General features: G+C 47.0%; 1 protein-coding gene across 2 annotated transcripts in view; it reads left to right on the top strand.

The window, feature by feature from the left end:
• The window catches only part of COL24A1 (collagen type XXIV alpha 1 chain), an 804,368-nt gene that overhangs the window by 685,165 nt on the left and 102,139 nt on the right, over nt 1-17,064 (top strand). The window lies entirely within an intron of this gene.

Below are 17,064 nucleotides of genomic sequence, written 5' to 3'. Positions count from 1 at the left end.
TCCCAGCCAAAACATGTGTAAAGATGAATGTTCTCAAAGTAAACTAAATCCCTAGAGGCATCATAACCACCCACATTCATCAAATTATATATGTCTATATAAGAGAAAGGGTATTGTCACATTATGTTAAATTATCAAAGTAGAAACACCTTTGGCCAGAAGTCCTGAACTGACAAAATGTGCACTGTTTATAATCATAGATCCACTGGAGGCTACACGAGTGGTTTTGGTTCTGGCCAAAACCGAATCCATGGCTTGGTTTTGGCCGGAACCAAATCTGGCTCCATTCCCCATCACTGCTGCTGCTGCTGCAAACCAGCATCTCCTACCCCTCTTGACAGAAAACACGTTGCCCCCTCCTCCCCTGGGCCACCCACCACTCCACAGCCCTCCCCGGGCCAATCTTGTAAAGGCCCTGGTGGTCTAGTGGTGTTTCAGGGCAGTAGCATCCTGAGCTGCTCCTGCCCCTGTCAGCTACACTGTAATAGTGCTGGCTGCCATGGAAGTTCACAGCAGCCATTTTGGAATTGGGAATGGTCTGAGCAGCAGTGACTTACTCCCACTCAGGCCATTCCCAATTCCAAAATTGCGGCCGCGGGAAGTCTCTTCAGCCTCTTCAGCTCAACAAAACGTCTAGAAGCCTTAGGTACCACCATACATGCATATGACTTCCTTCTTGGCTTTTTCTCTCCCTATGCACATAAGTGTCTGGCTCCATCTGTCACCTTTTCTACCAGTTTGGCTGTCTTAAGATGATCAGATATAATCACCCCCAGATCCTGCTCATCTGTCATGCTCAGAAGTATTTCACCTCCTATTCTGTACTGCTGCCTTGGATTTATGCATCATAAATGCTTGACCCTACATTTTTTTTAGCATTAAATCTTAGTTGCTGTAGTCAAGACCATTTTCAAGCTTTACTAGATCTCTCTGCACGTTTTTTACACTTTCCAGGGGGTTTACTCTGTTGCAGATTTTGGTGTCATCCACAGAAGCAAATCTTTCCCAACATCCCTTTCACATTATCACTTACAAAAATGTTTTTATTTATTTAATTTCTTATATACAGCTGGCAAGCCCAAAACCAGTGTACACTCAGGTATAATATAGTAGGGTTTTTTTTTTTGCCCCAAGAGGACTCACAATTTAAGTTTGTAACTTAGGCAATGGAGGGTTAAGTGACTTGCCCAAGATCACAAGGAAAAACTGTGGTATTTGAGCCTGGTTCTTAGTCTGCTGCACTAACCATTAGGCCACTCCATGTTGAATAGAATTAAACAAGTCCAATCCTTGTGTCACACTACTGGTAATATCTCTATCATTAGAAAGAATTCCATTTATTACGACTGTTTGTTGCCTGCCACATGATCAGGTTCTGATCCATTCAGTCACTTTAGGACCCATACCAAGGGGACTCAGTTTATTCCTGTCGGCTATGTGAAACTGTGTTGAAGTGCTCTCCCTCAATCCAATTATCTGGTCACCCAGTAAAAGAATTTGATTTGATTTGTCTGACAAGAGACTTCTAGTAAACCCATGCTGCCTCAGATCCTGTAATCTATTAGATTCCAGAAACTGCTGTATCCTCTATCTTAGCAGGGTTTCCATTAATTAACTCAACACCAAGGTCAGACTAACCAGCACTTTTGTGGGAAAGAACTACATCCGTCCATTTCCAGGCCTCCGGACAACTGGCTACTGGAACTTCCCTAAATTCTTTCAATACCCTTGTGTAACCCCTACCAGGGCCCTTACAGCTGCTATTTCCAGGTGTATGGCAAAACAGAGGCACAACTTCAGGGAGATAACACTTACTTGCATGCTTAAATTTATGGGATTTTGTTCTGGGTTCCATGTCGAGACCAGTGAAAATGAGAGGTGGTGGATACCAAAATCTACTCACTATACATCTTTCCCTCCTCATTAAATCAGGTCAGGCCAGCTATTCTGAACCAAGGATTTATTTGAAAGTCTTAAGGTGATGGTGACAAAAATCAAATAGTGGCAGAGTAGAAAAAAATATTAGACAGTTACAATCACTTAGTTACATTTGGACTCTCCTTCAGGTGAAGAAGCCTTCCTCTCTAACTCCTTCCCCAGAATACCTCATAGAGTAGAATCTGAACTCAGATGTGGTGCAACCATGGCAGCTCCTGGCCCTCCTTGTTTCATATCAAGAGGATATCCTCTGTATCCTCTCTTTTTCCAGGATTAAGGCTCACTGATGCTCTGTTGTGTTCCATAGATGCTTATCTTCACTCCTCTGTTAGTGGTGCACTGGCTTATCCAGCCACAGACTCCCTCTTCTTCTGTGTTGCAGGTTTAGACAGCCCCAGACTTGTTAGTGGTAAAATGGCTTAGCCAGCTGAAGATCCAGATAACTGCCTGATGTTTTATATCAGTCTCAGCTTCCCTCCATGAGAGTCAGGAGATCTGTCCCTTGATCTGAAAATTGCAAAGGTACAGACAGGTCACAATACCATATTCTAGTGGAGTCATGTTAGGTGATACATGGCCAGGTGCCCATAGGATCACGCCCTCATTGAGACTGAGAGTGAGCCATCTTAGGGTAGGTGGAGTTACACCTGCTGAGTCAGAGAGGTGGGTCTGAGGCAGGGAAGTGGTAAATGCCCTGAGGTAGAACAGATCAGGGAGGTCCCGAGTCAAGAATCACAAGAGGGAGGCTCCGAGGCAAGAGGAAGAGAGGTCTGAGGAAGCCTCTAGGGAGTAGCCCTGAGTGAGGACCTCCCAGCAACGATACAGGGAGACAGAAAAGGCTTCAGTCCTGCAGGAAGAGGAGTAGCCTAAGCCTAAGATGTTTCCCTGGTGTGGAAAACTGTAAGGAGTCAAGTCAGCCTCCAAGAGTTGATTATACGTGGACAAAAGAATGCTAAGATAGGAGAGAATCTTGCAGAATATTCCTAAAGTATATGAATTTAGTGTGTGTCCTGAAGGGACCTGAGATGGCATTAGTTGCCAGTGTGTGGGCTTGGCTACAAGCCAGCCCCATGAAGAGCATTGATATGACAGAGAGAGAGAGACTATTTAAAAGGACTAAGCCTATAAAGCCAACAGAGCTAATTACAGCCTTTTTGGTTCACATAAATAAAGTATTTTTGACTACCTGCAACCTGTGTGTGTGTGCCACATTTTCATGAGGTCTTGCAAGTAGCCGCTAGCCATGCTGCCACAAACCACTAGAGGTCTCTGCCATCTAAGCAAGGCACAACCTTAGTGGTCTGTACATTTACATGTATCCTGTTTAGCACCATTGATTTTTCTTCTTTTAGTTTAGCTAGATCTTCATGATCACAGTTTTCTGTGGACCTACTCTGTGAATACAGATTAGAAATATTTTTAAGCAATTCTGCTTTATCCTCATCAGTCTCTATATATTCCTCCCTATTGCCCATGAGTCTCACTATGCCACTTTTGCACGCCTCTTCTCACTAACATAACTAAAATAGTCCTCCCCCCACCCCATCCCATTTTACTCTTTTGGCTATTTTTTATTCCATTTGCATCTTTACTTTCCTAACCAATCTGAGAAGTGTTCTGAATGGTTTCTCTGGGTACCTTGGTCCTCCAAAAAGAAGATTGATTATGTTTTCTGGACCTGAAGGATGCATGCACCTACACTGAGAGATATTCCACTCACCAGAAGCATCTCAGATTTATTGTACAGAACCATCACCAGCAGTATCGTGTCCTGCTTTTCAGCCTAGTATCAACTCCTTCCAGTCTGCCCTCTCGCAGGCCAAACAGGATTACTTCACCCAATTGACAAATTCCCTTGGCTCTAACCCTCGACTTCTCTTCGCCACACTGAACTCTCAAAGTGCCTCCGTCCCCAATTCCCCCTTCTCTTTCTCCTCAGACCCTAGCTGAGCACTTCCACGATAAAATCCGTAAGATTAACCTTGAATTTTCATCCAACCCCCCCACCGACCTCTCTCTCCCTTAATCCACACCCCCTACTCTCCTTCCTCTCCTTCTTTTTCCTCCTTCTCTGGTTTCTACTGAGAAAACTGCCCTTCTTCTTTCCTCCTCTAAATGTACTATCTGCTCATCTGATCCCATCCCCACTCATCTACTTAGCACTATCTCTCCTACTATCACCCCTGTCATCTGTCACATCCTTAATCTTTTATTCTCCACTGCAACTGTTCCTATGGCCTTCAAACATGCTGTTGTCACTCCACTCCTTAAAAAACCCTCACTTGACCCTACCTGTCCCTCCAACTATCACCCCATCTCCCTTCTTCCTTTCCTCTCCAAATTACTTAAACGCGCTGTTCACCGCCGCTGTCTTGATTTCTTTTCTTCTCAACCTATTCTTGACCCACTCCAATCTGGTTTCTGTCCCCTTCACTCTACTGAAACTGCACTTACCAAGGTCTCTAATGACCTGCTGATGGCTAAATCCAGAGGTCTGTATTCTATCCTTATCCTTCTTGACTTATCTGCTGCTTCCGACACTGTTGACCACACCATACTCCTATATACGCTGTCCTTGATTGGATTCCAGGGCCCTGTTCTTTCCTGGTTTTCCTCTTACCTCTCACTTTGCACTTTCAGTGTTCACTCTGGTGGTTCCTCTTCAACTTCCATCCCGCTTTCAGTTGGTGTCCCCCAGGGTTCTGTCCTTGGACCCCTCTTTTCTCCATCTATACCTCTTCCCTTGGTACCCTGATTTCATCTCATGGCTTTCAATACCATCTTTATGCAGATGACTCTCAGATCTACATCTCCACCCCTGAAATCACAACCATAATCCAGGACAAAATTTCATCCTGCTTGTCTGACATTGCTGCTTGGATGTCTCAACGCCATCTGAAGCTAAACATGACTAAAACTGAACTTCTCATTTTTCCCCCTAAACCCACCTCCCCTCCTCCCCCTTTCTCTATCTCTGTTAATGGCTCTCACATCTTCCCTGTCTCCTCTGCTCGTAACCTTGGAGTCATCTTTGATTCCTCTCTCTTCTTCTCTGCACATATTCAACAAATCGCTAAAACCTGTCGTTTCTTTATCTACAACATTAGCAAAATTCGCCCCTTCCTTTCTGAGTACGCTACCAGAACCCTTATCCAAACCCTTGTCACCTCTCGCTTGGATTATTGCAATTTACTTCTCACTGGTCTTCCTCTCAGCCATTTCTCTCCTCTCCAGTCTGTCCAAAATTCTGCAGCACGACTTATTTTCCGCCAAAATCGTTATACCCACACTAGCCCACTCCTCAAGTCACTTCACCGGCTCCCTGTCCGCTTCTGCATACAGTTCAAACTTCTCTTACTAGCCTTTAAATGCATCCATTCTGCAGCTCCCCATTACCTCTCCACTCTCATCTCTCCCTACATTGCTCCCCGCGAACTCCGCTCACTGGACAAATCTCTCTTGTTGTCCCCCTTCTCCTCTACTGCTAACTCCAGACTTCGTTCCTTTTCCCTCACTGCACCTTATGCCTGGAATAGACTTCCTGAACCTGTACGTCTAGCTCCATCTCTACCTGTTTTCAAATCTATGCTAAAAACCCACCTTTTCACCACTGCTTTTGGCTCCTAGCCACTATTCAATTTGCCCTCCCCTTGTTCCTTCTCACCCAGTACTTCCCTTGTCCTTAATTGTCTTGTCTGTCTGTCTTATTTTTAGATTGTAAGCTCTTTTGAGCAGGGACTGTCTCTCTCTCTATGTTGGATGTCCAGCACTGCGTGCGTCTGGTAGCGCTATACAAATGTTAATAATAATAGTTACAAAATGTGTAACTTTGGTAACCAAGTAACTGTACAAACTAGGAGTACACGTATTTCGCTATCTGGATTCTTGACTGATCAAAGAGCCTATTTCAGGAGGAAGTCTAAATATCCACGTTCATCATAAGCTACCCAAAGGCACATTTGAGTCCATCACATGAGTTGAAACTCATAAGAGATCAATAGACACAACTCAGGCAAAATCCTTCCTCCTACCAAAAAGAATCAGCACATTAGGGTCTATGCTTCAGGAAATTCAGATGAGTCAGCAGACATCATCATGCAACATGTTGAGGTAGTTGGAATATATGGCATCTACAGTGCATTTAACTCCCTTGGCACGTCCCAGAATGAGAGGCCCAATAAACTTTGTGTTCTCAGTGGACTCAGACCACTTAGAGCGTATGAGAATTAGTCTGCCTCACCAGACTTATCAAGGACTCTCTGTTCTTTTAGATGGATCAATTCAATCTGGCAAAAAGAATTACATTTCAGATTCCTCCTGTGCAAACTGTTGTCACCATAAATGTGTCCAGAATAGGCTGAGGGGTCATACAGATGGGTTTCGTACTCATGATCTTTGGTCCGCTCGGAGAGAGTTCACCAGATAAATTTGCTGGATCTAAGAGAGGTATGGGACGCCCTAAGGGTTTTCAGAGATTAGTTGGCCAACAAAATGATCCTGGTCCAGATGGACAACCAAATAACCATGTGCTACAGTAACAAACAGAGAAGAACAGGGTCTTACCTCCTATGCATGGAGATTGTCAGGAATTGAAACTAAGCCATTTGTTATGGATAACTCTCAGAGCCACATAACTGGCACGGGAAGACAATACAAACAAGCTGAGCCGAATATCCCAACAATATAGGTAATCTATTTGGGTGCTAGAGCTACTGTGGTTTGTTATTAACTACCCCAAGTCACACCTGCATCCAGTACAACAATTGGAATACATAGGGGCCCTGCTCAAAACAGTGCAAGCTCGGGCCTTCCTTCCCGTTGCAAGAGCGGATGCCTTAATTGCACTCACCTTGCAGGACTGCAGCAGCAAGCAGGTCACAGCTTGGCAGATATTGAGATTACTAGTCCACAGGGCCTCCACACTGCATGTCATTTCCATAGCTGGCCTCCATTTGAGAGAGGCCCAATGGACTCTAGCTTTTTAGTGGTATCAGGCCACAGGGAACCTGGAGGATGTTATCCGGGTCCCTCCAGAGTTAGTTCAGTCCCTGCTCTGGTGGACAATTTAGCCGAATTTGACCGTGGCACTACCATTCCAAATTCCACCCCCTCAAAAGTTGTTGACAATGGGTGCATCCAACCTCAGATTGGGAACTCATATCGATAGGCTTTACACCCAAGGGACATGGTCTGCTCAGGAAACAGATCTCTGCATCAGCCTGTTGGAGCTAAGGACCATATGGAACTCTCTAAAGGCTGTCAGAGATCGGTTAGAGAACCAAATTGTTCTATGTGAAACAGACAACCAGGTTGCGATGTATTATGTGAACAAGCAGGGGGATTGGGGATCCTACCCTTTCTTTCAGGAAGCAGTGAGTATATGGCAGTGAGCTGTCCTTGGGCATCGCTCGCAAGATCTCCCAAGAGTGGGGCACCCCTTCGGTGAATCTTTTTGCCACTCATGTCAACAGCAAAGTCTTTCAATTCTTTTCCAGGCTCAGATCGCACAGCAGACTAACATCTGATGCCTTTCTCCTCTATTGGAAGGAGGGTCTTTTGTATCCATATCCTCCCATTCCTCTTATAGAGAAGACTTTGCTGAAACTGAAACAAGACTGGGAAACTATGATCCTAACTGCTCCATACTGGCTGAGACAGATCTGGTTCCCACTTCTTCTGGAGTTGTCCTCTGAAGAGCCACGGAAATTGGAGTGTTTTCCAATGCTTATCACACAGAATGAGGAGTCTCTTCTGCACCCCACCCTCCACACCCTGGACCTCATGGCCTTGATGTTGAGGGCGTAGAATTTCAGCCCTTGAATCTGCCTAAGTGTGTCTCCAAATTTTGCTCGCTTCCATTCCACTTTTAAATGGAGGAAGTTTTCTATCTGGTGGGAAGGCAAGGCCCCTAGACCCTCTTACTTACCCTGCACAAAAACTGCTGTTATACCTGCTCCACCTCTCTGGGTCTGGTTTGAAAGCCATCACTGTAAGTGTACACCTCACTGCAATCAGTGCTTATCATCTCCATGTAGGGGGTAAGCTCATCTTTATACAGCCTCTAGTTGTTGACTCATGAGAGGTTTGCTCTTGATGAGACCCCTGGCCAAATCTCCAACTGTGTCATGGGATCTCAACCTTACTCAGCTGATGAAAGCTCCTTTTGAGCCACTTGTCTCCTGTCATCTGAAAAAATATCTGACCTGATCTGGTGGCGGACACTTCAGCTTGCAGAGTCAGTGAGCTTTAGGCCCTAGTACATAAGTGTTGCCATACTAGGACAGACCAAAAGTCCATCAAGCTCAGCATCCTGTTTCCAACAGTGGCCAATCCAGGTCACAAGCACCTGACGAGATCCCAAAACAGTACAATACATTTTATGCTGCTTATCTTATAAATAAGCAGTGGAATTCCCCCAAGTCCACCTTAATAATGGCTTATGGACTTTTAGGAAGATATCCAAACCTTTTTCAAACCCTGCTAAGCTAACTGCTTTTACCACATTCTCTGGAATGAATTCCAGAGTTTAATTACACATTGAGTGAAGAAATATTTTCTCTGATTTGGTTTAAATTTATTATTTTGTAGCTTCATTGTGTGCCCCCTAGTCCTAGTATTTTTGGAATGAGTAAAGAAGCAAGTCACATCTACCTGTTCCACTCCCCTCATTATTTTATATACCACTATCATATCTCCCCTCAGCCTTCTTTTCTCCAAGCTGAGGAGCCCTAGCCATTTCAGCCTTTCCTCCTAGGGAAGTGGTTTCATCCCCTTTATCATTTTCATAACCCTTTTCTGTATTCCACCATATCTTTTTATGAGATGCGGTGACTAGAATTTCACACAGTATTCGAGGTGCAGTCACATGACAACATAGCTATAGTTCAGGTTTCTCTTTCCCACATGCATCACTTTGCACTTGCTCACATTAAACATCATCTGCCATTTGGATGCCCAGTCTCCCAGTCTCGTAAGATCCTCTTGCAATATTTCACAATCCTCTTGCGATTTAACAACTTTGAATAAATTTGTGTCGTTGGCAAATTTAATTACCTCACTAGTTATTCCCATCTCTAGATCATTTATAAATATGTTAAAAAGCAGCGGTCCCAGCACAGACCCCTGGGGAACCCCACTATCAAACCTCCACCTTTGAGAATACTGACCATTCAACCCTACTCTCTGTTTTTCTATCTTTTAACCAGTTTTTAATCCACAATAGGACACTACTTCCTATCCATGACTCTCCAATTTCCTCTGGAGTCTTTCATGAGGTACTTTGTCAAACGCCTTTTGAAAATCCGGATACACAATATTAACTAGCTCACCTTTATCCACATGTTCATCCCTTCAAAGAAATATAATAGATTGATGAGGCAAGATTTTCCTTCACTAAATCCATGTTGGCTTTGTGTCATTAATCCATGCTTATGTATTTTCTCTGTAATTTTGTTCTTTATAATAGTCTCTACCATTTTGCCTGGCACTGACGTCAGGCTTACCTGTCTGTAATTTCCTCTGGGACCCTTTTTAAAAATAAGTATTACATTGACCACCCTCCAATCTTCCGGTACCATGCTTGATTTTAAAGATGAATTACATATTACTAACAATAGTTCTGCAAGTTCATTTTTTAATTCTATCAATACTCTGGGATGTATATACCATGTGGTCCTGGTGATTTGCTTCTCTTCAATTTGTCAAATTACCCCATCATATCTTCCAGGCTTACAGAGATTTGATTCAGTTTCACTGACTTGTCAGCATTGAATACCATTTCTGACACCGGTATCTCTCCTCATCTTCCTCGGTGAAGACCGAAGCAAAGAATTAATTTAATCTCTCCGCTATGGCCTTGTCTTCCCTGAGAGGCCATTTTACCCCTCGGTCATCTAGCGGTCCAACTGATTCTTTTGCCGACTTCTTGCTTTTAATATACCTAAAAAAGTTTTTACATGTGTTTTTTGCCTCCAATGGAATCTTCTTTTCAATGTCTCTGTTTGCCTTCCTTATCAGCGCTTTTTATTTGACTTGCCAATCTTTATGCTGTTTCCTATTATTTTCAGTTGGATCCTTCTTCCATGTTCTGAAGGATTTTCTTTTAGCTCTAATAGCTTCCTTCATCTCACTTTTTAACTATAAAAATAGTAGCTGATCCACCTTACAGGAAGTGTCATCACAACAGAGTAGTTGTTTACACACTTCCCAAGTTCCTTCCTAAGGTGGTGGTGGAGTTTCATCTTAACCAGTCAGTCATTTTGTCAACAATTTTCCTCAAACCCACCCTGGTGAATGCACACTGCATATTTTAGACTGCAAGTGAGCTTTAGCTTTCTTTCTGGAGTGCACTAAAGCCCATAGACAGTCCTCCCAGCTTTTTGTTTCTTTTGATCCAAGCAGGATTGGGGGTAGCCATTGGCAAACACACAATTTCCAGTTGGCTAGCAGAAAACATCTCCTTGGCATATGCCCAGGGTGGGCTGACTCTTGGGGGTCATGTCACAGCTCATAATGTTAGAGCCATATTATGTCAGTAGCCCACTTGAGGTCAGCCTCCACTGAGGAGATATGAAAGGCTGTGATGTGGTCTTCAGTCCACACATTCACATCACACTAGAGCAGGATACCCAGTGTGACAGCTAGTTCAGTCACACAGACTTGCAGAATTTGTTTGGTGTCTACAATCCAAAAAAACTCCTATGTTCAGTTTTGTTCTGTTCTAGGCTGCACCTTCACAACCAGTTTGTATATAATTTCAGGTTGATTGACTTCAAGACCTCTACATTTTGAGTCCCTGTTGTCCTTGCATAGTTGTTTTCGGTGAGCCTGGTAACTATGGATTCCCACATGTGAGAATACAACTGGCCCTGCTTATCCACAGAGAGAGCAAAATTATTCTCACCTGTAGCAGGTGCTCTCCAAAGACAGCAGGCCACCCACATAGCTAACTGGACATATTTAGGACAGTTTCAAAACTGTCCTAAATTCATCCAATTAGCTATGCAGGCCCTGACTGTATATCGGCTGGGAACTGCATAACTTTTCACAAAGTTTACACCTTCCAATTCTCTCCCTCCCTTCCAATCTCCCTTTCACCTTCCCGAAACAGACCCTCTTTTAATTCCTCCTCCCTGATCTTCTCTTCCCCTGGCAAGGAGGGACCCCCCTCCCACCCTATGCCTACTTAGGATCTCTGGTGGTCCAGTGGCAGCGCTGAAGGCAGTAGTGAGCCCCATTTTGCTGCAGCAGCCACTAGAGGCAGGGATTAAGTGGTATTTGCTCCTGCGTTCACTACCCTCTCTGGACCACCTAGGTAGGCCCAGGGGGGACCTACTGGGACCAGGGGTGGGGGTCCATGCTTGCCGGAAGGAGGGGGAATCAGAAGAAGGAGGGCTGTTTCATGTGGGTAGGAGGGGAATTGAAAAGAGTGAACATTTGTGAATAGTTATGCAGGTCCCAACTGATATTCAGCTGGGGCCTCTATAGCTATCTTATGTGGGCCTCGGCTGAATATTGCCTGGGACCTGCATAAGCTCTGGCAGCCAGGATATTCACTTAGCCCCGAATATTCAGTGCCAATACCCAACCATGGCCCGGCAATAAATATCAAGTGATAATTTAGCAAGCACCAAACACTGCCGTACCTGGTTGAATATCGGCCAGTAAATAGTCTTGTTTAGAGTGAAGATCCAGTGGATGTTTGTTCCAGCTTTTTGTTCCAGCAAGCTGAGAGACCCGTTCATGTGTAGACATTTTGTGTATTGCTGATAATGCTGAATTTACTAAAAGTTCATGCTGGCTAAAGTGAAGTGAATGTCTAGGCAGATAAATATGCATCCTCAAAGATAGATAAAATTAAATCATGCATGACGTTTAACTGGAAGCCAGTGAAAATCAATCAAAATTGGGGTCACATGATGACAACAAGCAAGTTTAATCACTTTAGCAGCAGTATTTTGGGTTATCTACAACAGTCACAAAGAAACCTCAAGTAGTTCTGAAAAGACTATATTGCAGTAATCCATATACTATATGACAAAATACTATACAACCAATCTAAAGTCAGAAGGCCGAAGATAATAATTTAATCTGTGTACTAAACACAATTTATAAAATGAAACTCTTAACAACTTAATAATTGAGAATGGAATGGGACAGCTTGGAATCTAGTATAATATCTTCAGATTTTATGTACATCTCATGATTTAATAACATAATTGAAGAAAGCAGAAAGTACTGCTTATCATTAAAGCGAATGCTACATACCTGTAGAAGGTATTCTCCGAGGACAGCAGGCTGATTGTTCTCACTGATGGGTGACGTCCGCGGCAGCCCCTCCAATCGGAATCTTCACTAGCAAAAGCCTTTGCTAGCCCTCGCGCGCCGATGCGCACCGCGCATGCGCGGCCGTCTTCCCGCCCGAAACCGGCTTGAGCCGGCCAGTCTCATGTGTAGCAAGACAAAGACAAGGGAAGACACAACTCCAAAGGGGAGGCGGGCGGGTTTGTGAGAACAATCAGCCTGCTGTCCTCGGAGAATACCTTCTACAGGTATGTAGCATTCGCTTTCTCCGAGGACAAGCAGGCTGCTTGTTCTCACTGATGGGGTATCCCTAGCCCCCAGGCTTACTCAAAACAACAACCATGGTCAATTGGGCCTCGCAACGGCGAGGACATAACTGAGATTGACCTAAAAAATTTACCAACTAACTGAGAGTGCAGCCTGGAACAGAACAAACAGGGCCCTCGGGGGGTGGAGTTGGATCCTAAAGCCCAAACAGGTTCTGAAGAACTGACTGCCCGAACCGATTGTCGCGTCGGGTATCCTGCTGCAGGCAGTAATGAGATGTGAATGTGTGGACAGATGACCACGTCGCAGCTTTGCAAATTTCTTCAATAGAGGCTGACTTCAAGTGGGCTACCGACGCAGCCATGGCTCTAACATTATGAGCCGTGACATGACCCTCAAGAGCCAGCCCAGCCTGGGCGTAAGTGAAGGAAATGCAATCTGCTAGCCAATTGGATATGGTGCGTTTCTCCACAGCCACTCCCCTCCTATTGGGATCAAAAGAAACAAACAATTGGGCGGACTGTCTGTTGGGCTGTGTCCGCTCCAGATAGAAGGCCAATGCTCTCTTGCAGTCCAATGTGTGCAGCTGACGTTCAGCAGGGCAGGAATGAGGACGGGGAAAGAATGTTGGCAAGACAATTGACTGGTTCAGATGGAACTCCGACACAACCTTTGGCAGGAACTTAGGGTGAGTGCGGAGGACTACTCTGTTATGATGAAATTTGGTGTAAGGAGCCTGGGCTACCAGGGCCTGAAGCTCACTGACTCTACGAGCTGAAGTAACTGCCACCAAGAAAATGACCTTCCAGGTCAAGTACTTCAGATGGCATGAATTCAGTGGCTCAAAAGGAGGTTTCATCAGCTGGGTGAGAACGACATTGAGATCCCATGACACTGTAGGAGGCTTGACAGGGGGCTTTGACAAAAGCAAACCTCTCATGAAGCGAACAACTAAAGGCTGTCCTGAGATCGGCTTACCTTCCACATGGTAATGGTATGCACTGATTGCACTAAGGTGAACTCTTACAGAGTTGGTCTTGAGACCAGACTCAGACAAGTGCAGAAGGTATTCAAGCAGGGTCTGTGTAGGACAAGAGCGAGGATCTAGGGCCTTGCTGTCACACCAGACGGCAAACCTCCTCCACAGAAAGAAGTAACTCCTCTTAGTGGAATCTTTCCTGGAAGCAAGCAAGATGCGGGAAACACCCTCTGACAGGCCCAAAGAGGCAAAGTCTACGCTCTCAACATCCAGGCCGTGAGAGCCAGGGACCAGAGGCTGGGATGCAGAAGCGCCCCTTCGTCCTGCGTGATGAGGGTCGGAAAACACTCCAATCTCCAGGGTTCTTCGGAGGACAACTCCAGAAGAAGAGGGAACCAGATCTGACGCGGCCAAAAAGGAGCAATCAGAATCATGGTGCCTCGGTCTTGCTTGAGTTTCAACAAAGTCTTCCCCACCAGAGGAATGGGAGGATAAGCATACAGCAGACCCTCCCCCCAATCCAGGAGGAAGCCATCCGATGCCAGTCTGCCGTGGGCCTGAAGCCTGGAACAGAACTGAGGGACTTTGTGGTTTGCTCGAGATGCGAAAAGATCCACCAAGGGGGTGCCCCACGCTTGGAAGATCTGGCGCACCACTCGGGAGTTGAGCGACCACTCGTGAGGTTGCATAATCCTGCTCAGTCTGTCGGCCAGACTGTTGTTTACGCCTGCCAGATATGTGGCTTGGAGCACCATGCCGTGCCGGCGAGCCCAGAGCCACATGCTGACGGCTTCCTGACACAGGGGGCGAGATCCGGTGCCCCCCTGCTTGTTGACGTCGTACATGGCAACCTGGTTGTCTGTCTGAATTTGGATAATTTGGTGGGACAGCCGATCTCTGAAAGCCTTCAGAGCGTTCCAGATCGCTCGTAACTCCAGAAGATTGATCTGTAGATCGCGTTCCTGGAGGGACCAGCTTCCTTGGGTGTGAAGCCCATCGACATGAGCTCCCCATCCCAGGAGAGACGCATCCGTGGTCAGCACTTTTTGTGGCTGAGGAATTTGGAAAGGACGTCCCAGAGTCAAATTGGACCAAATCGTCCACCAATACAGGGATTCGAGAAAACTCGTGGACAGGTGGATCACGTCTTCTAGATCCCCAGCAGCCTGAAACCACTGGGAAGCTAGGGTCCATTGAGCAGATCTCATGTGAAGGCGGGCCATGGCAGTCACATGAACTGTGGAGGCCATGTGGCCCAGCAATCTCAACATCTGCCGAGCTGTGATCTGCTGGGACGCTCGCACCCGCGAGACAAGGGACAACAAGTTGTTGGCTCTCGCCTCTGGGAGATAGGCGCGAGCCGTCCGAGAATCCAGCAGAGCTCCTATGAATTCGAGTCTCTGCGCCGGGAGAAGATGGGACTTTGGGTAATTTATCACAAACCCCAGTAGCTCCAGGAGGCGAGTAGTCATCTGCATGGACTGCAGGGCTCCTGCCTCGGACGTGTTCTTCACCAGCCAATCGTCGAGATATGGGAACACGTGCACCCCCAGCCTGCGAAGTGCTGCCGCTACTACAGCCAAGCACTTTGTGAATACCCTGGGCGCAGAGGCGAGCCCAAAGGGTAGCACACAGTACTGGAAGTGACGTGTGCCCAGCTGAAATCGCAGATACTGTCTGTGAGCTGGCAGTATCGGGATGTGTGTGTAGGCATCCTTCAAGTCCAGAGAGCATAGCCAATCGTTTTCCTGAATCATGGGAAGTAGGGTGCCCAGGGAAAGCATCCTGAACTTTTCTTTGACCAGATATTTGTTCAGGGCCCTTAGGTCTAGGATGGGACGCATCCCCCCTGTTTTCTTTTCCACAAGGAAGTACCTGGAATAGAATCCCAGCCCTTCTTGCCCGGATGGCACGGGCTCGACCGCATTGGCGCTGAGAAGGGCGGAGAGTTCCTCTGCAAGTACCTGCCTGTGCTGGAAGCTGTAAGACTGAGCTCCCGGTGGACAATTTGGAGGTTTTGAGGCCAAATTGAAGGTGTATCCTTGCCGGACTATTTGGAGAACCCACTGATCGGAGGTTATGAGAGGCCACCTTTGGTGAAAAGCTTTCAACCTCCCTCCGACTGGCAGGTCGCCCGGCACTGACACTTGGATGTCGGCTATGCTCTGCTGGAGCCAGTCAAAAGCTCGCCCCTTGCTTTTGCTGGGGAGCCGAGGGGCCTTGCTGAGTCGCACGCTGCTGACGAGAGCGAGCGCGCTGGGGCTTAGCCTGGGCCGCAGGCTGTCGAGAAGGAGGATTGTACCTACGCTTGCCAGAAGAGTAGGGAACAGTCTTCCTTCCCCAAAAAAATCTTCTACCTGTAGAGGTAGAGGCTGAAGGCTGCCGGCGGGAGAACTTGTCGAATGCGGTGTCCCGCTGGTGGAGCTGCTCTACCACCTGTTCGACTTTCTCTCCAAAAATGTTGTCCGCACGGCAAGGCGAGTCTGCAATCCGCTGCTGGATTCTATTCTCCAGGTCGGAGGCACGCAGCCATGAGAGCCTGCGCATCACCACACCTTGAGCAGCGGCCCTGGACGCAACATCAAAGGTGTCATACACCCCTCTGGCCAGAAATTTTCTGCACGCCTTCAGCTGCCTGACCACCTCCTGAAATGGCTTGGCTTGCTCAGGGGGGAGCGCATCAACCAAGCCCGCCAACTGCCGCACATTGTTCCGCATGTGTATGCTCGTGTAGAGCTGGTAAGACTGAATTTTGGCCACGAGCATAGAAGAATGGTAGGCCTTCCTCCCAAAGGAGTCCAAGGTTCTAGTCCTTGCCCGGGGGCGCTGAAGCATGCTCCCTAGAACTCTTGGCCTTCTTTAGGGCCAGATCCACAACTCCAGAATCATGAGGCAACTGAGTGCACATCAGATCTGGGTCCCCATGGATCCGGTACTGGGACTCGATCTTCTTGGGGATGTGGGGATTAGTTAAAGGTTTGGTCCAGTTCGCAAGCAATGTCTTTTTTAGGACATGGTGCAAGGGAACAGTGGACGCTTCCTTAGGTGGAGAAGGATAGTCCAGGAGCTCAAACATTTCAGCCCTGGGCTCGTCCTCCACAACCACCGGGAAGGGGATGGCCGTAGACATCTCCCGGACAAAGGAAGCGAAAGACAGACTCTCAGGAGGAGAAAGCTGTCTTTCAGGAGAGGGAGTGGGATCGGAAGGAAGACCCTCAGACTCCTCGTCAGAGAAATATCTGGGGTCTTCTTCCTCTTCCCACGAGGCCTCACCCTCGGTGTCAGACACAAGTTCACGGACCTGTGTCTGCAACCGTGCCCGACTCGACTCCGTGGAGCCACGTCCACGATGGGGGCGTTGAGAGGTAGACTCCCTCGCCTGCATCGGCGAAGCTCCCTCCGCCGACGTAGTCGGGGAGCCTTCCTGGGAGGCGACAGCAGCCGGCACCGCACGTGGTACCGACGCCGGAGACCTCACCTCGGGCGATGGGCCAGCCGGCGCCACGCTCGACGGTACCGGTGGCGCAAGCACCGCCGGTACCGGAGGGGTAGGGCGCAACAGCTCTCCCAGAATCTCT

Source organism: Microcaecilia unicolor, chromosome 6, assembly GCF_901765095.1.
Source record: "Microcaecilia unicolor chromosome 6, aMicUni1.1, whole genome shotgun sequence".
Lineage (NCBI taxonomy): Eukaryota > Metazoa > Chordata > Amphibia > Gymnophiona > Siphonopidae > Microcaecilia > Microcaecilia unicolor.
Note: the sequence above shows the minus strand (reverse complement) of the source record. Positions and strands in the feature narration are given on the sequence as shown.